Source organism: Equus asinus, chromosome 28 (genome assembly GCF_041296235.1).
Source record: "Equus asinus isolate D_3611 breed Donkey chromosome 28, EquAss-T2T_v2, whole genome shotgun sequence".
Classification (NCBI taxonomy): Eukaryota; Metazoa; Chordata; class Mammalia; order Perissodactyla; family Equidae; genus Equus; species Equus asinus.
The window spans coordinates 28,180,928-28,208,035 of record NC_091817.1 but is presented as its reverse complement, the minus strand read 5'-3'; the positions used below and the strand labels follow the sequence as shown (position 1 = coordinate 28,208,035).

At 40.2% G+C, this 27,108-nt stretch overlaps 1 protein-coding gene and 1 long non-coding RNA gene across 4 annotated transcripts in view; one reads left to right on the top strand and one right to left on the bottom strand.

Annotated features, from left to right (window-relative positions):
* Window positions 1–12,974: 12,974 nt before the first annotated feature.
* Window positions 12,975–18,724, bottom strand: LOC139042367 (uncharacterized). Its single transcript, XR_011499046.1, has 4 exons — window positions 18,589–18,724; window positions 17,982–18,148; window positions 17,772–17,888; window positions 12,975–14,215 (listed from the first exon to the last, which is right to left on the bottom strand). It is a non-coding gene; the product is annotated as an uncharacterized lncRNA (long non-coding RNA).
* A 198-nt stretch (window positions 18,725–18,922) lies between these two features.
* CDH8 (cadherin 8) overlaps window positions 18,923–27,108 on the top strand; it is a 335,942-nt gene continuing 327,756 nt past the window's right edge. For 2 of the 3 annotated variants that reach the window (XM_070500608.1, XM_014834173.3), the window contains exon 1: window positions 18,923–19,282. The gene's annotated coding sequence lies outside the window, so the exon portion shown is untranslated. Of the gene's footprint in view, window positions 19,283–23,373; window positions 23,484–27,108 lie in introns of all 3 variants that reach the window. The other variant, XM_070500607.1, reaches the window with a different exon arrangement.

Here is a 27,108-nt window from a genome sequence, read left to right as displayed (position 1 = left end):
TTGGAAAAATCGTTCCTTCATTTTACATATGAGAAAACTGAGGCTAAGGGAGCAGATAACAAATACCCAAGGCCACATAGCATCTTTCTACATTAGAATTCTATTGGACTGTCAGGTATCATTCAACTCAATGACAAGATGTGAAGGTACTGTCCTTTATACTTTCCTTTCCCATTCATCCCAGGGTCAAGGCACCCCTACAGATCAAATACAGTACACTCAAACACTGACATTCACATGAGATGCTTTTCTGAATGGCTTTTTGCTTCCTTATCGAGTATTTGGTAGATTCAGTAATGCCAGAGACATGAGCCAGTACCAAGTCCAATATCCCATAATTTAACTTGCTCAAAATCATTATATTCTCTTCTTTAAACTACGATTTTCTTTAGACTTCCTCCTGCTTTTTTCATTTTTATTATAAATAACAGCAGTTGTATCTTGCTTCAGGTCAAAATGCACGTCAAAAGGAAGATTTGTTCGTTTCTTCATCTGTGTGTATGTGTATGGGTGTGTGTGTAAGTGCATAAATTTCTCTTTAGGAAATTTAAACACTTGGGCATGATTAGAGATAGAAACTGGCATAGGTCATGGATATTGGATGATCTAGTAGTTGACTCACAAGCAGAACTTGACACGATTTGTCTTGATGTGATTCTTGCTTGCACACTAATCTTGAAGCATTTATGAAATTAAAAACTAAAAACTATGCATCAGGAAAATGACACGCTCTTACATCATACAACTTTTGGGTTTCTCTCAAAGAGTTGAAAGGATAAAACCTGGATACTCGGATGACAAGACCTACCCTATATACTTGCAGAGAGAGTCTGGTATAGAGTGGAGCCTTGGTCTGGATGTGGGACAGCAGTCAGACTTTCTGGATTCTAACCCTGGGTATTTATGCCCAAGCTGTGTGCCTTAGGAGAAAATGCTTAAAGTCTCTGAACTTAAGTTTCCTCATCAGTAAAAGGGGAATAATAATTGTACCTACTTTGTAGTGGTCTTGTGAGGATTAACTAAATGAATGTAGTGACGTGTTCAGTGTTGTTCTTGCTAGCAATGCTGAGGATGATGATGAATATGTGCAATAAAAAGTTGAGAAATATTGGAAGGCCTAGGGAATGCTCTACAGATAGAGATAATTTGTGACCAAGCTATTAGAAAATAAGATTCCTGCATATGTCTGGGCCAAAGAAAACCAGGTTTGTAAGAGTATTCTGAATAATACTTCGACTACTTCTGCAAGGAATATACAATTTCTAGTTAGACAGACAATGTCTTCTGTATGTCTCTCCCTTTAGTTCTAGTTTATTGCTCAATTGACGAGCCTCAGAAAAAAATACAAAATATGTATATATTCATGTATAATGTATCATATATACCTATGTTTAAACTTTTTTCATTAGGATCATGATTATTAGGGATGTTCATTAACATTAGAAAAATTGAATAAAGTAACTAATTTTGTATTGGACTATAATGAGTGTAATGACTACTTGGAAGATTTAGGTGGCAGAATTGTTTAGTGGTTTATGTGGGCTTTCTAATTAAAAAATAGGTTAAGCCAAATTCCAAGATTTATTCTATTTCCTTGGGAAACTTATTTAACCTCTATAATCCTCTGTTATCTCATCTTAAAAACTAGAGTCATATAACTTATTTTACAGTTTTCAAAATAAATGATAAAAAAGAAAATATATATCAAAGGCCAGGTATCTAGGAGGAGCTCAAACGGTGTTGATATCCAACTCATCGGCATAAATACACAATATAAATGATGCAAAACCACTTGTCTTTTCTTTTCAGTGAACTAATTGACAGGTCAATTTTAGAACATGCATAAATTGGAAGATCTCCAAACTAGGAGTCAGGAGCTCTGGATTTTCATTTTGACTCTGAGCTGTTGTGGTTCTAAGCAACTATCAACCTCATTGAGTAGAAAGCATATGACACAAAAGTTTTGTGCCAAGGCCCAGCTAGACCCAGTATTTCCAAACTCCCTATGGGACCCCAAGCAAGTTATAGGAATATATGAATCTTAGCTTGCACATCTGTAAAATAAACCAGTGACCTACATTATCCTTAAGTGCCCTTCCAACTCTGAAATGGTATGACACTAACGCCTAATGTTTAAAAATATTTTAAAATAGAGCTCACCTTATTTTTTTCCCTGAAAATTGATTTTTAAATGGTCCATAAGTTGGGGTTTTGGGAAGGAAGGCAGCTCTTCTTATTTCAATAGGTATGTGAATCCTAAGTCAGAGGCAGATTTTCTGTTAGAAAGAGTTAACTCGGAAGAGCTTGTGGTAGTTGTGCATCTTTTTAAGACAGATCTTTTTTCTGTCCCCAGTGAGAGGAAATGTATGTCCAGTCAATGGCTGTCAGCCACCGTCAGGAGATTTGTTCATCGCTCACTGTCCCTTTTACATTCGCAGCATCGTGCATTTTAATTAGGAGCACTTACAACCAGGTGTGCTCTCTACCCGCCTCCTAGAAAGGAAAGTTAGTATACTGCAGAAGACACTTGTCCCAGGTGAAGAGAACCAAACAGAGCTCAGAAAATGGACTGATATTCATAGAATCAGTAAAAAGCCCAGGAGATTTCAAATGAAGGATCCAGTTTTCATTGAGTCAATATAAATACTCTGATGACAGTGGCTCAAATTCCACATGCAATATTGATAAAAGTGGTCCCTGTTATCACCTAAGAGTCTTCCCATGTGCCAGTTATACTGTGCACATGTTATTTTACAGATGTGGACATTTATATTTAGAGACGATATTTTACCTGAAAAATGGAGATTAAAACTCATGTCTCACTGTAACTTTACTTGATGAAGTTTCTTCTTCAACGAATTGTAATAGTGCTTGCTGTTCTGGTGGCCACATCATCCATTTAAGGAGGAAAATCTCTTTGAACAAAAAGGAAAACAAAGTGAATTAAGGGAGAAAGAGAAAACAGAAGAGTGGTGCAAAAAACTATGGAACCTAAAGAAAAATAGTCTTATCAAAATAGGTGAAAGAAAGAAAGAAAGAAAGAAAAAACATAGAACAGAGGCAAAGAAAATGATTGCGGCAGAGCTGTGAGCCAAAAGGAAAGTACTAGAGATGGGATTTTCTTGTAACAATGCAGAAGAGGAAAGAAGGAGCGAGGGGATTTTCTTGTATGCACGTTAAAGTCTAACCATTTCCCTTAAGGAGTGTGTGTTAGTGTCTCTTTTGATCAGTAAGTCAATGTTTCAACTGTGTTATCACTGCCTTCCTTGTGGCTTTTAATAATCATTCTTGAAATAGAAGTGTTTTTGCAGATGTATTGGGAGATGCTCTTCTCACTTGACTGATTATTTAATCCACCCTGAAGCTGTCTGTCTGTCTGTAGGACAAGGTATTCATGAAAGCCAAGAAAGCTAAGAATGGTGCTGACATCTTAGAGGAAATTAACATACATAATGGCCCTGTCAATCTTTGCTCCCCTCAAATTCCATTTTGTTGGTTTATACTAAACTCAAGCAGTCTCTCACTGGGTTTGCTCTCTTTCCCATGCATCAGTCAGTTATTCCAGCTTCCCTGAACTCCTACTGAGTGCTAGGCATAGATGAGTGCCACAAAAAATATAAGCAACATTTCCACCACCCACAAGAAAGATACAGATGTTACGGACCGAATGTTTGTGTCCAAAATTCATATGTTGAAGCCCTGACTCCCAATATGATGGCACTCGGAGATGGGGCCTTTAGGAGGCTGTACATGAGGTCACGAGGGTGGTGCCCTCATCATGGAATGACTATCCTTATATGAAGAGGAAGAGACAGGAGAACGAACTCTCTCTCTCTTAACACATGGATGCATCTAGGAAAGGCCACTGGAGGACACAGTAAGATTGGGGCCATCTGCAAGCGAGGAAGAGAGCCCTCATCAAGAACTGACTCTTCCAGCACATTGATTTCCCAGCCTCTAGAACTGTGAGAAATAAATGTCTATTGTTTGAGCCACCCAGTCTATGGCATTTTGTTATAGCAGCTCAAACTAAGACAGTGAGTAACATTAGACAAAAAGGTAGCTATGAATACAACAGCCAGGGAGCCAGACTGCAAACAGTAAGGATTTTTCTAAGTGCTGTAGACCTGACTACATTAGGACAGAGGGGGAAATTCCCCTTGAGTTGAGGAGATCAAGGAAGCTTCATCAAGGAAGTGAACTGGCAGGATTCCTAAAAATTAGCCCGATGGAGGAGGCCATCTCAAGCTGAGGGAAGTATGTAAGCTTATTTGGCAAAGAAACTTAAGCTAATTGTCCAATTCGGAATGATTTTTACTGTCTGTCTTAAGTGCAACCCTGAGATAAATCTTGAAAATGAGTCCCTGCTCAGCTATGATCAATTAGATGTGTCTGCCATGGTTGCAGCGTTGAAGAGCATCTGCGTTAACAGCCATATTCAAAGAATTCAAAGAATGTAGTGAGCAGAAGCACCAAGTTTGGAGTGGGTGGAAGAGAAGGTTTACATAGTGGGTGAGGAGATTGGTTAATAAAGGAAATTTAGGGCAGATAAATAGTTTGAGGAAATTATACACAGTGAGAAAATTATACACTCATATTTGTGACTCACCTTAATATGTGTGAAAATCTAGTGGGACAAACTTCGTTTGGCTTAATTCCATAGCTATTCCATTCGTACAATTTAGACACTGTCAGTCATTTATCATTTCCCAAATGTTAACAATCCTTTAATATATTTTATTTTCCCTGTTACATACTGCCTTGTGTGTAGTCTATACTTGGTTAAATAATGTGTTGCCTGATTTCCCAGATTTTCCGGTAGATGTCATAGGACGGACATCAGAGAACTCTAAGATATTGCAGTGTGCTTTAAGTACAATAGCTGTGGTGGAGAGGTTGTGGGAGGGGCAGAGATAGCAAAGGCTTCTTACGGGAGCTGCCTTGTCATCTAGATGGATCTTGGTCAGGCAAGGCTCTGTATGTATAAACTGCAAGGGAGAGTGAAGAGGAAATTTTAGGCTAAAGAAATGAGCAACAAGTTGGAGAAAGAAAAAAACATACCTGCCTAACAATATGCAGTCGTATGTTACAGTTGAATTGTACACTTGGAACTGTACACAGAACCTACTGATGGCTCTGACCCCATCACCATGGTGCATTTGGTAAACAGTCATGAGTACTTGCTATTTGCCAGGCACGATAGTAAGTTCCCTTAAAATATGATAAAAATAATAATAATTCATGAATTCAGAGTGCCTGTGGCTCCAAAAAAGAAACTAATAATATAATAGGCAAAGAGTTTGCAAGTCCAACATGTACAGTCAAATAAAAAGAATATTTTCACAATGCTTTAGCTTGGTTCAGGCCCTCCAATTTTCTTGTCTGGACTACTGCAGTATAATACAATGGCTAAGGGTAAGATCTCTGAAGCCATACTAGCTGTTTGATCATGGGCAAGTTACTTAACCTCTCTGTACCTCGCACTTGTGACCTGTGAAATAAGGACAAATAGATTACCTCTATCATAGGGTTTTTACAGGTATCTGTGAAATAAGGATAATAAGGTTACCTATATCATAGGGGTTTTATGGGTATTCAATGAGTTAAAAGCACTTAGAACAGTGGTATTTTACATTTACTGTTATTTTGTTAGTATTGCAATTACTTCTTAAGTGGTCTTCCTGCCTCCCATTGCCCATTATCCAATCTATACCCACCCAACCTCCAGGGCTATATTTTACATGGCTAAAATGGAAGTGATATATCTATGCTTATTGGATATTTTTCAATATGAAAGAGGCTTGGTAGATTATGTCCAAGTTTCTCAGTCCAACAGATAAGGCCCCATGGGCTGGTCAATTTAACTTTCTGGGCACGTGACCTACCACCCTCTCCTTATGTTCTCCCCTGTATCCCACACTTCAGACACACCTGTCTACTTGTCAGAGAAGTTAAGTGAATCCCGGGTTAGAAGGTCACAAGGATATTCAGAGAGGTTAAATGATATTTCCAAGGATGCTCTCTGACTCCTAAGATTTCACTGTTTCCGTTAATCCATTCTGCTGCAGCTCTTGAGAGCTGTCGTTGTACCAAGATCTTGTATTCACATTGTCTGTCTCTGCCACTTGACTGAGCTTTTGAAGACATCTTGTCTCCGTCATCTCTGAATTACCTGCACCTGGTACTAAGTAGGGTAACAACATGGGAATTAATGCTGACTTGATGAACTGGATAGTCATGTAGACATATTCATACATGCACGTATTTTTACATTAATAAGACACTGACTTCTAGTGGGTTAATCAAACAAACTAAATACTGTTACTGCTAAGCACTCACACAATGCCTTAACGAGAAATGCTCATGGTCAAATTTTTAAAGGGAATGGCAAGCCAGACAAGGATGTCTGCTGATCAGGGAGATTTTGGCTCCTACACGTATACTGTGGACTCTAGCTTATTTGTAATTATGGAAAATGACAGATAACATGTTAGACTCAAAATTTCAGTAAAAGAGAAAGAATTCTTTGTTTTGTTTCTTCCTTTCGATCTCACATATTAACAAAAAAATCATAATGCTGTGTGTGTGTAGTTTACATAGTTTTGCCACATATATTTCATAATATTAGATTTTTATTCCAACTCAATAAGAAAGGTGAGGCAAAGATTATTTCCCCCAAATTACTGATGCAGAGCCTGAGGTTCAGGAAGGTTAGACAACGGGGAATGGAAGTGGTGACTGCAGAAGAAGAAAAAAAGAGGTGAAAGCTCTATGTAGATATCAAAGTGACACTGACAAGAGACCACTGTGATCGATTAGTATTCCCATCTTGACTGACTCAATCAGCAAGAGCAAATTCACAGGGCAGGTAGAAAAGAGGATGGGGAGGGTCTCATTACAATTTATCAAGTAACGACTACCTGAACTTCATTTTTAAAAGACGAACAAGTCAAAACAACAAAAGAGCAACCATTTTACTTTTTAAAGGTGCTGTACCTAGTAAGTGACAGGGCTCAGAATATGTCCCAGATTTTCTGACATCAAACCCGCGCATTCCCAAAATGCTTTCCAGAATTTTGTATTTCCCATCTGGCCTTGAAAGGAGATGTATGTATGTTTTAAAATTGTGAATACTCCCATAGGAATTTCCAAAATTCGGAGGACCTGGCCCCACCATGCAAACTCAAGGATCAAAAGGGGACAGTCACAGTGTTCAGTGTTTATTTCCAATCTCTGTTTCTCTCCATTTTTCTTTGTAAAGTGTTTTTTGTTTTTCCCTCACACAGTAGAGTGCTAGTCAGTAATTCAAACAAAAGGAAAACATAAATGGTACCTCAGTATCGAGTCCTGGGGGACGTAAGCGATTTATATTCTCTTTCTTCAGCAATATTTGCTATAAAGCTACTGAAGGTAATATTTAGAGGAAGTGGATATTTTGCCACAATTTCACCTCTTAATCCTTAGAGCATTTCCTTGATATTTATCAGCAGTTCATAAAGACTTTAACACTATATGAGCAATATGTTGACTTCCCTTTACAATGGCAAAGAAAAAAAAATAAATAAACTCTCATCGAAGAGGTCTGCAATGTCTCCCCAAATGGAATTGGGTGATAAACCAAATAAAATAGGCACAAAAAATGGAAGTAGGTTTTAGTTTTGTTTTCACACACTCTGCTCTAAATCTGTACATGGGGAAGATTTATTTGATTTATTTAGTTCAGTCTTTCCTGAAAAAAAAGAAACTATAGCAGGAGTTCATCAACCTTTGTCGAGGATGTTAACTGAAGATGGTGATCATTGGTTCCAAATATCAGTGGAAGGAGGCAGGGAGACAGATGACTTGTACCTGAAAACTAAAAGCATTTCTGCAATGTCCACTGGAATAGGTTATACTGTTCCAATTCTTTATAACTCCCAGACCTGACATTTATATTTTTAAGAGTTGATTTTATAGGAAATCAAAGTAGAGAAATCTGGGACATTTGATATTGAATAAAAACTTTTTAAGCTCAGGAATAATATTTTAAATGTGTATACCTCCAAGTTTAAGCGGATAATTTACTTGACAAAAATACGTTGAAAGGCTGCTGATTTAATACAGTTCTTTTTTTCTCCCCAAACTGCAGTCATTTATTTAGTTCTGCGTCTAGCTTTTTTTTAATGTCTTTACACCATCTGTCCATCTGTGTGATATAATTTTTTAATCAACTTGCTTCCTTAAGAGTATACACATTTGTTTTAAAAGGGAACTTTATAGCTAAAAGTAAAAAAAAAAAAATATTTTCACTTGCCATAAATACAAGGTAAACTTAGAAATAAAATGAATGAATGTGAAACAATGGTCTTACATTCTAACAAGGCACTTGGAGTCTGCTTAAGGCTGTGAGCCTGAGGCCAGCAGTCTGCTTGTCAGAGAGATCAACACAGGCAGGGAACAGAACTCATCAGAGAGTTGAAAGGGAATTGGAAAACAAGTAACTTTCTTACCATGTCATTCAATGGTGTTTATTTTGTACATCTGTGTCCCATCAGAAATCACCATGGGGGTGCGCCGCCTGCACCATGACAAATGCTGGGGTCTCCTAAAGGGTTTGGGTTGGACAGCCAAAGGTGGAATTCCTTTCAGAAGCTCATATTCTTCAACGGAGAAATGGAAGTAATAACATCTGCATTTCTGAACAGCCGTGAGGGTTAAGTGGAATAACATTTTTGTAAAAACACTGGTACATACTGGCTACACAATTAATTCTAGTTACCATCAACCCTCGATACATTTTGTCCCTTCATTCCATCTATACCACAAACCTGAAGACTCCATCTATTCCCAGCCTCTGTCCTCACTCTTCACACATCCTTCCTTCATCTAGAAATCTTTAACTTGTATGCTTCACCCCTCATTTTTGCTAGAACGCTCTGAGGCTTTTGTGGTCCTGAGGAAGTCACATGCAATCTTCCAATAGATTCCACAAGGACATCAGCCTATTTAATGAAAGCTACAAGCAAAGCAAAACAAATAAACAGATAAATGAAAAAATACTAGTAATAGAATAAAATACAGGTTAATCGCCTCTGGGTAGGGCAAAGTGGAAAGATTTTGGGAGTAATAAGATTCTGTTGATACATAAGACTTTGAAATCACATCATTTGGGTTTAAGATCACCGGGAAAAAAATAAGTCCCTCTTCTTGAGGCAAAAGCAGCTTTAAAGTCCCATTAGGCTCTTTTAAAAATGCTCTTGAACATCAAATATCTTTTCCAGAATACTTCATTGACTTAAGTGTAAATTAATCAGAAATGGATGGTTCCATTTCCCGTAGAATACACATGGATTTTTACATCCAGATGCAAAATGCCTTTCCTGTTTTCCATAAAAATTTAAAGTTGCAAAGGGCGCTTTAGGTGCTCAAGACTGACTCAAAAGTGCTAAGCTTTGCCCTTGAGTCTTGCAAAGCATTTAAAGTGGTGACTTTGGCATGAGATTACTTTGGTCCTCTACATGAATGCTAAAGAAACATGCTTTCTTAGAATTTTTAACAGAAAAGAAGTCATTAATAAGCAATGTCATCTTGGTAATCTTTCTTGACTGTAGCATGGCACAGGAGAGACAGCCAATGTGTTCAAAGATCTCAGATTGGTTTCCCGGCTTCATCTCTAACTAGATGTTTCCGGTTTTCTCATCTGAAAAATGGGGCTACTGGACAGGATGTATTTATCTTGTGGCTTGCTGTAGGACAGATACAAGATGATAAATCAGCAAAAATTTATCAAGCATCTCTTCTGTGCTACTGGGGATTCAAAGATAAATGAACAAAATTCTTCTCTCTCATCTTCAAGGAAACCCATAGCTCCGAAGGAAGAAAGCCCTCTGGGAGTCTAATTTAGAGCTCTGTCTTTGGGATGAGGCGACATGTGTGAGCATCTGAAGGTGACAGACAGTGCAGGCTGCCTGAGGGTCACTTACTTCCTGGATGGGAAATTGCTTTGTAAACACTCAGGTCCTAAATGATGAAGCACGAAGGAGCAGATGGATTCTTATTAATAATTGGTATTATTATAATTATTATTACTAAAACTATTTCTACTATTACGCAAATCACCATTTGGGATCTGAATCATTTCCTGATGTTCACTCAGTTGTGTCCGTTGGAGAATTTTTAACTTTTTTCAATTGTTCATCCTTTAGTCTGCTGTCTTCACTGTTCAATTTCTGCTCTAGAAGATTGAGTTTCCTGGTTTTGTTTCTTCTCACTGTTTTGCCATCTTTTTTTCTCCCTCTCTCTTTTCCAGTGAAACGTGTTCTCTTTGAGCTCCCCGCACCCATCTGCTGGGCCATCTGATTTTTCTAACTCCAAATCTGGGTCTATTTCTAGCTAACTGTTGACAATAGGACCATAGTTATCTTTGCAATCATATTCATTTCTTTATTATTTTATGTAATACAATTCCTGAACATCGACTAGGTATCAGGCTTTGGGATACACGCATATGGCTAATACAGTTTCTGCTTTCAAGGCGCTCAGAATCAATCTAGTGAGGGGGGCAGACAAATAAACATATTTCTTACCAGATCATGAGATTGAATCAGGCCTCCTAACATTAGCAGCCTTTAGTCTCTCATTAATGAAGAGTTGGGAGGAGAAACAAAATATGAAAAAACACAATTCTAATCTTCAGGAAGGAATGCAGTTGCATGTGTAAGGTATGAACTGCTTAGAAAATGATGGTTTGGAGAAAAATGAAGGATAGGTTTGCCTGAGCTCAGAATGTGTGGAAAACAGTGGATGATGCTATTTAAAGGGCAGATCGAGTTCTGACTGAATGCCCTGTGTAGCTATGAGACAGAATTACACAGTTAAGAGGAGTACCCTCCTTGTAGGGGTCTCAGAAGAATCTGTTTACCGGCCATCTGCTCTTTTTCGTTGGATATCAACAGGCTGACCGGAGAGGAAACTAACATGTACACCAAAAACTAACATTGTTTCTTTCATTGTATCTTTTCATATAAGAACTTCCTGAGTTAAACATTCCATACAATACCTTATACACAAAGGCAGGTGGGACTCAGAAGTTATCCAGCTAGCTGGTCTAATGTACAAAAACAGTAATGTGTTCACCCAGGATTTGAAACCAGATCTGTATGACTCCAAATGTTTTGCTCTTCCTTGCAGGCTTCACAACTCCTAACTCTTAAATAAGGGAGTTAACATTTTCAAATGACTTTTAGAAAGTTTAGCTTGGTTGGTGCATACAGGACCAATAGATTGTGATATGAAGTGATATTGGAGAGATGAGCAGAAGCCTAACTGGGAGTTAGAGAAGTAAAATACATTTCCCTTCACAGTTTCTTCATCTGAAAAATTAGGAGATTATTGTAGAGGATAAGTGAGATAACATAAGCCAGTCAATCCCTATAGTGCCTGGCAAGATATTAAACATTCAATAATAAGAATGACAACCACAATTGTTAGTGCTATTTATTATCATTTTCTCTTCCAGAGATTGTATGCCTTATGTAATTTGGGGAGGAGGCAACCTGGTGAAATATAAGGTGTTCCCTGCTCAAGCACAATGAGATAATTTGCAGGAAGAAAGTCAGAATTTCATTACCCAAAAAAAGATGAGAAAAAATTCAACAGGATCTGTCTTTTTGGCAAGTCACGTGCATTTGTTTTTCTCTGCTTTTAGAGAATGCAGGAGGCAGTCTTACACATCTCCATTTGAAATGAGTTGTTTCAGTTTGGGTTTCCCACCAGAAGGTCCCAGAGAAAGTTTTAGGGTACCTCAGAACATATGAAAGCACAATCATTTTTTTCTTACATTATTGTCTTCCTCTGATTCCCCAATAATCTTCACTCCAAAAATCTGCAGCACATAACATGTGCTTTGAGGGAGCCTCTGGGGCTGCATTAGTGAGCTAAACTCTAGGATACCGAAATAATTCAACCAAGACAAGACATATTCTTAGATGCAGCAGATACTAGGTGAAGGCAGTAAACGTAACCTCATCAGAAAATGAAAGTAGACCTTTGCTAAACTGCATTAATTTGGATCTGAAATATGCTTTTTTTCCCGTCTTAAACTGCAGATCTTAAAGACTATTCAGAATGTTAGCTTGATGATTGTTCCCTGGGTCATATTTGCAGGACAAGTGACAACCTGACATATCCTTTAAAGACCAGTGACCTAGGATCTGGTCTTGTTCTTTTTAAGAGCTAGTTATCTAACTTTATGCTCGGAAGTCAAAAGCCTTACCTGATTCTTTTCTTATAAAAGGAACACGTTGAACTAGACGATCTTTTAGAGCCCTTTTGGCTCTAAAAGCCTGTAACTCTATAAAAACCGAAGAAATAATATATTTTCCTCTCACCTCACAAGATTATCACAAGGATCAAACAAGAGAGAGGATGTGCTTGGAAATGCATACAGGGCTCTCCAAAGCTAAATAGTATAGCAGAAGCATGCCTTCACCTTGGCCTCCAGCACTGAGGAGGTCAACAAGACCTCGGAGGCCGCTTGGTTTCATGATTCTCAAATGGTCTCCAGAATGGTGTCGGTTATGCTAAATCAGAATCACCTTGTTCACTTTTTAGAAATACACATTCTCCTTGGAGAGTCTGATTTAGTTGGTTAACCACGGAATCTGGGGTCTATATTTACAACACCTTATGCAATTAAGGATTCTGATTCTCTTGGGGAACAGGTAACATTTACTTCATCTTGTATCGCACTGTATGAGTCCCTTCTACAGTGAGGTAACACATTGCCTTAAAAGTAGCCTATCATAGTTACTGACTAGTACTGGAACACCGAGAGGCAGTACTGCATTATATTTAAGCTTGGAAACCCTGGGTTTAAATTGCACTCTTTAACCTATTCACTGTGTAACCTTGAGCAAATCACTTAACCTCGCTGAGCCTCAGTTTTCTCATCCTTTAAAGGATATCAATAACATCCTTTCCATTCATAGTGCCTTAATAATTAAAGAGATACTGTATGTAAAGAAACCAATGGAGCGTATTATAATGCTCGCTTGCCTCCCTCTTTCCTAACCCTTTAGAATAATAGAGCTATAAGGGTACTGGTAAAACAGAATGGGGCATAATCATCATAATATTAGTAAATAAATCTCTGAGTTGCATAACAGATGTTTAGATATCCTACCATCTGAAGGGATGCCAATACATAGTTTGTTTACAGGTATCTGCTTTTCTCTCAGAGACTAAATGTTTAGTGGGTGGCGTTTGGGTGAGTAAAATTACCTTCTGTTATTGTCAGTTTGTTTTAAAAATTAGGGAGATATGCCCAAATGTACGTCTTGTAAGAATTTTCCCTTACTATTTAGCTATATTTATTGACACGTAGACATGTTTGCAAAAGCAAGTATATTTTTCTTCTCCAAACATTCTTCCACATTTCCTACCATTCCAAGTCTCTTGAGCAAATCCACTATTTACAATAGAGTTGTTTTAATGACACGTTTATGAAAGTACAAATCCGAATCACAGTTTCCCTTTGGACCCTAAAGAGAATTGGAAACACTGTTAGTAGATGCAAGATGAAAGGCGGGTTCAACTGTATCTCAAATTGTATCTGAGGAACGGAAATTGTTTTATAAACCTCAATTAGGCCTCATACCACCCCCCTGAGGCAAGAGAGAAGTATTATGCACTTTTATGGAGACACAAACTGAAAACCCATGGAGAGGTTAATCAATTTGCATCAAATGTCTTATAGCTAGTCTGCAGCGAGTTAGGAACAAAACGGAATTTCTTCCTAGGGAGCAACTTACCTTCTTTTATTTGCCTGATTACTAGAGTGTATGAAACTTCGGGAAAATTATGATGAATGTTCAAAAGAAACCCCTGAGAAAGGATTAGCATTTGTTTCCCCGGTTTAGGGAATGAGTGATTTGTTTTTCACGCAAAAACAACAGCACCTTTTTTGCTTTGCAAAACACTTCCGTAGAAATGACCCCTTTGAGGAAGGAGAGAAGGAAAAGCAGAGCAATTCAGGAATTAGGAGAGCTATTGGTAGGATATTTCTTTTTCTTTCTTCTTTCCACCTCCTTCCAGCAATCTGCGCAGATATGGCACGCTAGAGGGCGCTTGATGTAGAAGAAAAAAAGCCTCGACATCCACTCCAACAGGACCAGTTGCTGTGCAGGCAGGAGACGCAACCTAACAGCAGTCCCCCGATTTCTACACAGCAGCGCATCTTTAATAAACGAACAAACAGAAAAATCCTTAGCATTATGCAGCTTTGACTAATAAAGAAATTCCGTTCGCATCCTCAGTAATTTCCTTTGAACTTCTTGAAACATTCGTCAAATACATATATAGCAGTCTTCTTTCTAATAGCCAACTCGATAACAACTAATCAGAACTATAAACTCTTTTAGGCATAATGAGATGCTGATGTGCCTTTTCCTCCCCTTTTACATCTGTATTTCTTTATACATGCGTAACGATACATTAGCAGAAGTGTGTAAATTTCAAGGGATGGTAATCTTCTAAACCAGACTTAAGATCAATTACATTTCATTATCATGTTTTAATATACTACAATCCGCTATACCAAACTAGGAGTACTGCAAAGGAGTATTCTTCTTTTTCTTCTTCCTTTTTTTAAAATACAATGTGAACTATTTTTATAGTTTTCCTCTTCGTGGCTCCCATGTTAAACAGGAGGAGTCTGATCTTAATTTAATTGCTGTTCTCTTTCAGAAAAACAAAAACAAAAACAAACAAAAATGCTAAGTGTGTAGTCCACCAAACCTAGGCTGGCGTACTTGATAGCTTTGTCCCAGTCCTCTTAAATCTACCAGCTGCCCCCCTTCAACCTGTTTAGAAGCTGAATGGAGCTTATCTCTTTGCTAGCACCTGGGAAGATAGGAGATAAGGCCATTTTGAAAACCTTCTCCAAAATGCTCTCGGCACAGATGTGGTTTTCAAAAGTGTTGGCACGTCCATTTAGTGAAAATATAAAGGCTAGCTCGATATTACTAATTTCAGTCAATATTAAGAGATCCAGGCCTAATTTCAGGGACAGCTAAAACCAGCAGCCAAGAAATGCAGAGCATGATAACTCTGGATACTAAGTTCAATGATGATTTTACACCAAGAATCTATAATCACTTCCAAAGAAATCAGTTTAGTTTTTCAAATCCTATCATAAACATTGGTGAAGGGATCACATTATAAATTTAGTGTGAATACACTTTTCTTTCTCTTTATTTTTTAAGATGGTATTCTGTTTTAGAATATTCCAGGACAAAAGCAATAAGTATTAATATAATACACCACACTTTATTTTTATTCTTCTCATTTTTATATATATATCACTTGAGAAAAGAATAGCCTGAGGCAGTGGTTCTCAAATGCTAGCAAGCAACAGAATCCCCTGGAGTATTTGTTAAAATGCAGATTTCTGAGGCCCACTCACACCTGGGGTGGGAGAATTTGCATTTCTAACGAGTCCCTGAGGACTGGGAGGCAGGATCTGGTCCAGTTTGAGAACCACTGTAATTGCTCCCATTCACTTAACTTTACGATGGAGCTGGTTTAAAATGAACTCTTAAACTGAAAAAAAAAAAAAAAAAAGCAAAAAGCCCTTTCCTAAATTTATTTAAACATTTACGAACTTCTTAAAACTGCTTTCTTAATCTTTTTCATTCTTATCATTTATGCTCCAACATTGGAAATGGAAATAAAATTTCAAAGTTTCTTTTGCCTACTGCCACAGTTGTTATATATTACTTACACCTCTCTGCCCCTCATCAAAAAATAACCCTGAGGATGTGGGGGTTTTCAGCTTTCTTCATCAGGATTCCGTAACAGGAAATGTGGGAAAAGGTCTCTTAATTCCCAGAAAATGTTACATGTTAACTGGTGTTACATTTATGTTTTGGCCATCTTCATATTTCACATTCTTAAAGTTTTTATTTTAAATCTTATTTTGAAATACCCTTGGCAGGTATCACAATGTGAAATCCTTTCATTCACATAATCCACAGTCCTCAACCCCATCTTTAGTAGATAATCCATGAATGAATGAATGAATTAGTTAATCTAAATGTTAAAGCAATCCAATAAATCTGAATGTTCTCAGTAATTATATCATGGTAACACTTTTTTTAAGTTAGTTTATTTTAATTTTCAGTTGTTTACTGCAGAATGAAAAGAAGAAAAGGTTGAATCTTAATGCAGCAAATAATAGACATGTTCCATTCTGCCATTTCCTATTCCAACTATAGACGTTGGAGTCTTCCTCCTCTCCCACCCACTTCCAGAGTTCTGCTTCCTATAAGCCATCTGATTCTTCACTCTCCAACTAACCAGTCACTGGTTAACTGGCTTCTTCAGTCAAAATTATAAAAGCCCCACCCTTAGTGAAAAAGGAAAGTGCTTTTTACTACCTGGAGTCTCTCTCCAACTCATTCAACTGCAATAGATTCCTCTGCAAAATTATCTGCCTGTCACTGAAACCCAGGCTGGAGACATCCTGCCTCATCCCACTCTGTGCATCAGTCAGCCAAGGTTATTCTGAGTGCAATCCTTCCTCTCACCCTCCCCCCCGCCAAACTTCTTCCCTGCTCATACTCTTGCCCTATCAGATAATTCCCCACCCTTTCTCCCCAGCAATGCTCCACCACACATGCAATTTCAGCCACGATTCTAAAAGGCTAGGTAGCACAGTCCTCCTCCTGCTGGAAGGCTGTAACCCTGGAGAGGATGTTGAAAAGAAAACACTTTCTTAAGGAGTTAGGCTCTCACCATCATGACATTACACTGCATCCTATTAACAGTGGGTGGGATTGTTAAAGAGGCAAATGCCCCATCTTCCAGCATCCCTGATTATTTTAGAAATATCCTTATAGGGCTTTTAAAACGTTATCCTAATCCTCTTTCACACTGCTTAATCATTCTGACCCCTCCTAAGAATTAGGAGGAAATTCCTACTGCTGTGCTTTGAGCAGAAGTTAGCCGATAGAGAGGGTTACCTTGACTTCTAGTTGGCCAAAATTCAACGAAGACAATCTATGTAACTGATCTCAGAGTAAATGTGGATAAAGTGAGTCAAAACAAACCCATCCTAACCCAAGGTACTTAAAGCCATTGGACTCTGACTCTCTTCACCTTGCCAAAATAGTTTTTTTCCTTTAAGAAAATAAGATTTGAGGATATTTTCTATCTTGACCTTTCTGGCTTTCTTTTGAGATGTTACTTGTGACCATTCCCAGCCTTCAGTAAGACATAACCGTTTCTTTACTTCTCATAGATGTAAGAAGGTACCCCAAGGAAAGATTCAGACTATTTGTTCAAGGCAAAATGAATGTCTGAAAACTAAGCATAACCCAAGATGTGATCTCTCTGTGCGCTTGGGACTGCCTGGTCTGGCAGCAGTTATAATTTGTTTGAGATGCGAATGCTGTTCCTTTTTCCAAGACAGAATTAGCCAATTCCTGAATTCCCAGTAAGCAGACAGTCTGAGAAGAGAACAGTTACTTAGTGACTGCCTGAGGGGAAAACACCTCTTGGCTCTCTTCACCTCTCCCTCTCCGAAATAAGTTTCTGGTCTATGACAGCTAGAATGTGAAACAAACAGATATGAGACCTATAGTCAATATTGTTTTCAACATTTCACAGAGGGATGTTACATGCCTTACCAAAAGAAAAGTCAAATCTGCATAAATATTACAAGCATATCGTGCCTATTTTCTCATTCTGCTGGGTCTGTCTCCTTAGAATCAGACAGTACAAGCTCTACAGACCTTGTGTCTGGTCTTCTGTATCCTTTTCTCCTTCTGTTTCAGCTCTGTCCCCAGATGGTAAAACCCTTCCTCAGGGCTCACCTCTAGCGCACAAGGAATGGACTAAATTGGGGTGTCCTGTGGAGGGCAGTTTAAAAAAAAAGGAGATCAATTCATCTTATTTTTCACTAATTTTATGAAAAGTTGATCACAGTGGCTGAATATTTCTACCTGTTAGCCTCAGTGATGAGAAAAAAAACTCTGGATGGATTAATTCATGATTCCTTGTTCTTGCACTGGCTCTCCCCCCGGGTGGCCATTTCTCAAGATCTGAGTGGAGTCCATCCGAGGACTTGAAGGGGCTACAGACAGGGCGCCTCTCGGTGGAGGCAGAGGAGCTGCAAGAATAGTGCCTAAGAGGAGATCTGCAGGCTAGACACATTGAGAAGACTTAGCAATCCCTCCCTTTATTTCCCAAGCAAGTTCTGCTCTTCTTTTACACCTACTTACTGCGTGCCCCCCGTGGCTGCCCCTCTGCTCTCCCTCATCTCATCGCCCCAAAGGAGTGGAAGCATCAGGATGCGCTTCCCCTACAGGACCACCACACGCCACCTCTAGACATTAGCGTCTAAGTAGTACGCAGCGGTCTTACAAACATCCCACCCTGTCCGCAGAAGTCTCTTGGAATAACAAGGAAATAAGCTGCTCATGCACACCCCTTTGCCCTGTCGCGTCCTCTTGCTCCCACGGAAAGCAGCTGTGGGTCACTAAGAGGCTTTGCAAGATAAGGCGAGCCCCAGAGCGCAGGTAAGATTCGAGGGAGAAAGCTCGCGGGTACCTCCTCCGCATCCTTTTATCATCTGCCAGCCCCCTCAGCCGGGAGCCTGGCCCTCCGCGGGCTGCGCGCCCCGCACGGAAGGGCGCATCTTCACCCGGTGGCTCTGGCGGCGGAGACACGCGGGACGTGCTCGGGAGCGAGGAGCGAAAAGTTGTGCGCCCACTTGGTAGCTGGAAAGAGCGAACGAGCGAGCGCGCAAGAGCGATGGGGGAAGGCAGGGCGGGGGCGGGAAGGGGGACCGCTTACATGAATTTCCAAGTGGTAGACCTGCCTCTGCGCTCTGCCCAATGAGATCCGTCAGGGGAGGCACCCGGCTCACTTTTCCACATCACTTCACAGTTACATTTGGCAGGCAGGCGGGCTCGCACGCCGGAGCGCTCAGCCCGGAATTTGTGGATTTATTTGGAATCTCCCTGCCTCCTCGAAGCTCGTCCGCTGTCGCCGGTTTCTGCACAGACGGTAGCGTCAACCCAGCCGCCGCACTTTGGGCTGCGGACCCCCGGAGCCCAGCGCGCGCGCCCCGCGTCTCCACACCAAGCCCCGCAGCTCCGAGAGGCATGAACGGATTCCGGAGACGCCTGCCCAGCGCGCGGGGACCGGTCAGTGCTTGCCGCCCTCAGGAGCCAACCCCGAGTCCCGCCAGCCATTTGTGAACCAGGAGGCTTGAAATTCGCCAGCGCGGAGCCCCACAAGAGTAAGTGGTCCTCCTTACCCCCCGTTTTTCTCCATACCCTAAGTACCCAGAAGGGAGCGTTTCTTATAGGAATTCCCATGCCCCTTCGGACACCTTGTGCGCCTCCTTGCCCCCAGATGGTGGATGCGGATTCCCAGCCCAGGCGCGGGACTGAGCTGCTTCTTTCCTGATATCCATAGCTGATGGGGACACCTTCAGGGTTTTGCCTATTTTTGCAAACTGCTCCGACAGTAGATCCTGGGAAGTAGCAAGTAGGCTGTGCCCCTCCGGTTTCCCTGCCGGGCTCCCTCCTTGCGGTCGCCTGGCGAATTCGCCGCCTCCCGACACAGGCAGGCGCCGGTGCAGCCGCGCGCCTTCACTGCGGGGTCCGTGCGGTGAATGAGAAGCACCCGCGTCTGGTTGAGAGCCCGAGAGCAGAGGCGAAGGGGCCAGGGATGCCCTCTTGCTGGTTGGTGCACCGCCCCACCCCCGAGGAGAGGGAGGGCGACCTCCGCGGTGGGGCTGCGGGCCGCGACTCTGCAGCGAGAACCCCAGCGCGAGGCGTTCCCACAAGTGGCTGCTCCAGCCCGGGAGGCGCGGTGCCCGCTGCAAACTTGCCGGCTCCGCAGCCGCCCCGGGGCTCTGCAGTCGCCGAGGAGCTGCTCTGTACCCAGGCAGGACCCCCAGGCAGTGTCCCCTCTGAGACTGCGCTCATAGAGGCCACCTGAGCCGGGGACTCCTCGGTAGCCCCTCTCCCAGCGCCGGCAGAGCCGGGAGCCGCGCTTTCTGTCACCTCATCGTTCTCCATCCATGAATCTTTGGGGGGCGGGCCGCGCCCCTTGCAGTACCGGAGGAAAAGAGTGCTCTCTCCTGGGTTCTGCCAGCGCGTAACAGGTTCATAAGGGACCTACTCCGGTTCTCCCAGATTCTAGCCGAGGCTGGGAGACTGAAACCCTGCCGCCGCCAACGCTGATACCAACAGGTATCCCCAATTTCCTCCGCTTTTTCCCTCCCCAAGTCCAAAGCCTTCCCCCACCCTATCTGGTAGAAACCTCAAAGTTTCCTTATCGTTGACCCTTCCCCGCAGGCACAGAGCCGGCGGCACGTCACGGACTAGCCGTTTGCCTCCGCGAGCGGAGATGGCAGCTGTTTGCTTGGGTTGCTAAATGTAAGAAATCAAACAACATTAATTGTTTATTGTTGCAAACGCACAACATTAGTCTGTAATGGAAAATCAGGCTGGCAGCTGCTCACTTCAGCTCCAGTTAAAAGATAGAGCTTATAACCGAGCAGGCAGGAGGGAGAAAAGGTCCTTTCAACTTTACCACCCTTTCCTGAAGATTCCGCAAGAGTTTCCTCTTTATGAGGCACCATCCCTTACCGCGCCAGAGCTGCTAATCAGATCATTCGGCTGCTTTCTTTCACCGGGCTTTGCAGTATTTGTGGGCTGACAATGGGAAGGAGGGGACGCCTGAGAAGGGATGCGAGAGGGCTACCCCCTCGCATCGGGTACCACCGCCAAGCAGAGAGGAGGGACAGGGGTTGGTTGGGGCCATTTGGAAGTGCCTGTCCTCTTTACAACACTCCCGACAGCCATCTCAATGGTTAACAACCCTCCCTGGGCTGTCACCTCTAGCTTCATTATAGGAGCTTTTCAACTGGAAAACTATATGTGGGAAAGAGATATTTATGTAAGATTTGAGAGTGGGATTTTCCATCCATTCACCCTCGACGCTGTACCTCACTGCGTGCAAAATGAGCCCTGTCGTTCATGCTAACACCGCTGAAATTTCTGCCTGAAATTTCTGGCTATTGCCTTTCATCAGCTGTGTCCACTTTTGCAGGGATTTTATCTGGAGAGAGAGAGAGAGAGTGAGTGTGTGTGTGTGAGTGTGTGTGTGTGTGTGTGTGTGTGAGAGAGAGAGAGAGAGAGATTCTTTTACCGCGAGGCCTGATACCTTTGAAGGATGTTCTCTGAGGGTTACATTTTTCCCCCCTCCGAGGGAGTTCTCCATAATCATCATGTCCAGACATGTTTTTCCACTTCCCTGAGCTGTGTGGCTGAAAGAAATTCTAGGGCTATCCCTCTTATTAAATAATAATACCAATAATCATATTCTGTGATTCTGCTTTAGCAGATTTGAATCTCCCCATCACATAGTCATTTCATGCTGGAGCAGTCACAAGATTTTAAATCACGTTTGATGTATGTTTTCCTGGACTCTGAAGAGTGCTTGGAGTTGAGAAAAATCTGTTCTGAAAACAGATAGATGCACCTTTCCACCAACTCCTGGGAATTGCTTCTTTCCGGGCTGTTCAGTGGCAGTTCATCTTCCTCATTATGTTCCCTACACCACCCCAATGAGTGTCCAGGTATCCCAGGACCGTCACGAATAGGCCAGATATTTGAGAGACGCTAGCTAACGTTCTCTGAAATTTGTGCTGTAATGCTGTCATTCAAACTTTGTAATCTTTCTCCCCTGCAACCTGGATCTTGTATTTCCAATTATTATTACTATTACAAATCAATTCTTCTGCTTTATGGTCTACATTCTCCTAAAACTCTCAAGACTCTTGATGGCTAAATCTCTCCACCAAAGACTCTTAACGTTTTTTGGCTGCGTTTTTGGTGTCCGGGATGCATTTCTTGAGCTCTTGAAGGTATACGAATTTAGCTGAAGAACAATTTTATAGCAGCCTTCACTAGAATCGCAGCTTCCTTTGCCTGCTGTACACATGTCAACTCTAAAGGGAAGGAAGTCTTTAACCTGGAAATAACTTTATTGGGGTATCACATAGAACTCTGGGCAAGACAGAATTCCTCTAAGGCAACCCTTTAATTTAGCACTGAACACACTTTGAGTAGCCGGTGGTGCCGTGCTCCGTGTAAAAAAAGAACAAATGAGCCAACAACCCAGCAGAATGGAATAGACCACTTGAAAAGGCAATTGCAAAGTCTGTTACATGAATATACTCATCATGCAACATTTCCTTGTAAACAGATTGAACAGATTTAAGCTCTAATAGTCCAGGTTAACAGGGAGCATCAGATTGTTGCACCAATGCAATGAAACTTCAAAAAATGAGGGTATAATGATTCTATTCAAGAAATTCTACCTCAGGGCTTTGCTTTCCAGGTTCCCATCATTGTTTATTACTGAGGAAAAAGGAAAGAACACATTTAGAAAGGTTAGAATCCACACTTCACCAACTGTTCAGAAGACCTTATTATCATAAGTAAATTAATGCTTTAAAGAAAAAAATAATCATCTCTTTATTCTTCCACTCAAGGTGGCACATCTTATGGCTTTATCAACATTCCAATCTGAGCCAATTTTCTATGCCAAACCAAAAGCTTTTCAGGGGGAAAACGACATTCAATTTGTAGTTCCAGCCACGCTTTTCTGGTCCATCAGCAAAGTTTCATGTTTGACAAATCAAAGGGCAAGCGTAAATCAGGGTAGCCTTCCAATTATAGATGCAATCTAAGGTCTCAAGACTTTCTTTTTTGGAAATATTGTGCTCAGTGGTGCTGCTGATACTGGTTTCAGTCATTTTATATTTCTTAAAATGTTATTCAGAGAAGCAGAAAAAAATGCCGTTTTCTCTTTTTTCAGCACTGTTGGCATTCACAGCTGAAATGAACTAGCTTTGCTTTTAGTTTAGGAAAAGGCTCCTAACTTTGGTGTATTATGTATCTTCTACAGAGTATGGAGTTAAACCAATGCTGATTCTTGTTGCTCTGTATTATGTGTTGTACACACATACAAACAGACATACGCAAACACACAGAGGAAATTTACTTCTTGAAAACATGCCCAGATAACTATTTATTTATTGTTCAAGTCTGAGATTTTTATCATGTTTCCTTTACCATTTTATCTGTCTTACCTTATTTGATTTGCCCTCCTGGCTTCTTGGATTTGTATATTGACCAGTCTTAAAAAAAAAAAAAGATGATCTGTTTGTGGCGCTGGAAAAATTTTTCCGGAACCTCATAAATGTGTATTTGTGAAATAGAATAATATTTCTATGGGCCAAGGCTGTCATCTGATTTAGTGGGGCTTAATTAACCAAACAGCAATTAGTCCTCTCTCTTTTTATTCCCATAGAAATTTGTGATGAGCAGTATATTTCTGCTGAACTGCTGGTTCTTGCTTCTGGAACCCGCTTCAGATGTAACCACGAGGAGAAAATTAGTTGAACCTGGCAACTTCAAAAGGTCAGAAAAGAAATAAGTTCAAGAGATGCCATTTAGCTGCTTCCCCCATATGTGGCTGCCAAGTAAATCTCCATTGCCACTTGATGGTACAGCACCAGGGCCAATACGTTTCCTTTTTCTATCATGTCCCAAGCTTTTATTTCCTGATTTTTAAATGTCATGTGCTAGTCTCTATCTTAAATATCATCCACCTCCTTGCCTTTAGACTTCTTGGTTTTTTTTAAAGTTTTATTAGTAGATAGCAATATATAGAGATATGACTTTCTCTATTGCTTTGGAAAACATCATAAAAGAATAACACTTGTATTTAGAACCTTCAAACACTTTCCTTCCCTACCCCCACAGCCAAAGACAATAGCAAATGCTAGAATGATGGTTGGTTGAAGGCTAAGTCTGGAATTGGTTCTCAGTAAACATTTATTTAATGCATTAACAATTAGCAAAGACTACCCTCCCTCCCTATTTACTAGGTGATACTCAGTAAAGGGGAGAGCGGGATACAATCATATGCAAAGTCCAATATTGTGACTATCTCCTTTAATTTTCACTAAAGAAATTTCATAAATTGTCCTAAGTTTATTTTCAGACACAGCTTTTCTCTTTTGTAAAAATCAACTTTACTCATGTGCCACAAAGCATAGTTTTTCTCCCTCAAAATCATTTATAAATGGTATAGGAATATAAAAAAGATGTAATTCTGCTTTGTAAAAACAAGAATGTCTCCAAGACCAGACTTGCATCAAAAATGCTATTAAACTAAATGTGATGAAAGTTATATTTTATTGGGAAAAATACTCTAATTATGGAAGTGTTGCATGTGTAGTTCAGTGTGTGTACATTTCCCTTGCTGGAAATGTATAAAAAAATAACTGAGAAAGAACTTACTTCTTCTCTGCCTCCCCTGCTCGCTCCCTCCCTCTCTTCTGTTTTTCTTTAATATATTTTGTATTTGAATAGAGCAGTTCACATTAACCTCATGTGAGTTGCAAGTCTAAATGTCTTAGAAGACAATTCTATACTATTGATTTTAATCAGCAGCATACCTGGCCCTCACATATACACACAGGGAAAAAAAAGCATTACATATTCGATGATAAAGTTCTTCTGTGGATGTTTCTATTGATATTTTAAGCATGTTGAATATATTGCAAAGGAATATTAAGTGGAATCTTCTAAATTCTTTCTGTGTATATCATTAAGTGAAAATGTTATCATAGTATATTCACTTTCTACTACCAATGAGAACAATATTTTCCATACATTGTTTCCTTCTAGATAGATTACTGCATAAAATATGATTATTTGATTTCTGATGTGACACAAATAACATAAAATAAAATAAGTTGATGGAGGAGTGATATAAATGTCATAAGGGGATCTTTTCCTTTCTTATTTATGCCACCTCATCTCCAAAATCTGATATAAAAATTTCAAGGGCGCATTCCATTCTTTATTAGTCTATTGCTGTGTCAGCTTGACAAACAGAATTTAACTTTTCTGTGTCCAAATAGTTCCATCTTCAAAATGGGGATGCTCAAAAATACGAAGAAAATTTAAGTCCATACCTATTTTAGAATAAAACATACTTGTCTTTGTCTTGTCTTTGAGTTTCTCTAAAATCTAGTAGCTGGAGATAGCATGTTTATTTTAGAATCCGTGTAATAAATTTAATTAATTTTCATGCACTATATACGTGTTGTTTGATGTCTCAATATTATTTTTGTCAAGTGTTGCTTGCTATCTGTCTGATTATCTGCCTATCCATCATCTGTGTCCATGGTTCATGGTAACAGGGTCTATGGGTGGTTTTTAAGCTAAAATGTCTTTGAAACATGAAAGAATGACAGTAAGGTGCACTTGTAAGGGTGGTTATTACACAGCATAACCCAATTGGCAGAATTTTGACTTATTATGCTGGGATACTTGGCTGCTTGTCAGTTTTGGTATTATAGACTTTGTAACCTTGGTTATGTGATATAACTGATTTTAACCATTTCTACATTTCTTAAACAAGAAGGGAGAGCTTCTAGTTTCTAACTAAAATTCCTCAAAATAAGTAGAAAAAGTTTTTTGAACACTTTTGGAAGAACCAATCTCTGTCTAGCATTATCTTCTCTGAGTTCCCTTCTGAGTAGTGGTTAGATATGACTTTGGCCTCATCTTGGAATTAGTTAGGGACCGTTCTCGCAAGAATGCAGAGATGGTTATGAAATGCAACGAAACTTTTCTTGTAGAAATACCTGAATAGAAACAGAACAGATTCATGTTTTTCATTGATTGGTTACAATTTGATTGAAAGTAAACAGCTCTGGTGTGGATGTGTAACACTTACACTTTGCCTTCTCTGGAGAAAATAGTGAAGGACAATGCTGTGTCTTCTATGGAAAGAAGAGACAAGGTTGGCTCTGGGAGATTAAAAATGCTGCCCTTAAGAAGTTTAATAAAATGATTTGAAATCATTAATTTTATGTTAGCTGTGGGTAGGGAAAGCTATTTATAAAATGCATGTTCATTTATATTCAACTTGGTTCATGCCATTTCTTTTTTAAAAATCAAGAGTTGCAAAATCACTGGAATTTTCCTCAGTGTTATACAGAGCAAGAAATTGAAATAAAATAATTTTTAAAAATCAATCAAGATTCTCTCTTAAGTATGTGAAACATTCAATAAGTAGTAACTATTATTGCTACATTGAGAAAGAGTTTTATATACCTTATCTTATTCAATTTTTTCTGAAATACTTTAAGTTAGTATGAAACACAGAACATCAGTTCCTTCATCTTTCACATTTGAGATAAGTTTTGCCCAGGTCACTTATCTTATGAATGTTAGAACGGCGATTCCAGATACTTCTGTCTGACTCCAAAGTCAATGTGTTCAACCACTGTGCCATGGAGCTCTCCACAGTTCATCTGTATTACAAGACTGGTAAGAGTACGAGTGATTCCTATTGGTTGCTGTGATTTAAAGAGTGTTGGTTGGCAACCTTGGGAGTTCCCAGGGTGAACTTCAAAACTGGCCTCCATACACAGAGTTAAGGAGAGACCAAAGAAAGAGGCAGACCGCTCCAGATTGGAAGATGGCAGTTTTAGTAAGCTAGGGAACTTACTTGCAACGTTTGTCTTGAGCGGCCTTGACATAAGTAGATCTCATCCGCCAGCCAGAATCTTAAGGGTTTATATAGACGTCTTAATGAGGTTCAGTCATCTATGCAGTCCAGATGGTCTCAACAGCACATTAGTCTCCCAAGGTGACTTCTAGTGCAGGAACAGTGCATGGAACATACATTCCAAGGACAGGGAAGGTGGTAAGGAACCTCTGATGGCCCATGTCCAGCTCTTGGGTCAACTGGCAGTCATGTCCTCTCAATGACCCCCTCCAACAAAGGGCCAGCAGAAATTGTTTTCACTCATTGCATCTTTGGCTATTAAATTTTGAGCAGGTAATTTAAACAGCAAAGGATGTGTCTTTTAAATGGAGAAGGAGCAGTTAAGATTAAACTTGAGAAATTACTTCCTGGTACGACTCTGTCTGTAATCGGCAAGGGAAGTGTGGAGCTTATATTTATCTTTTGGAGATGATTTCAATACTGTTCTGCCTTAAGAAAGTCCAGCAGAATAGATTA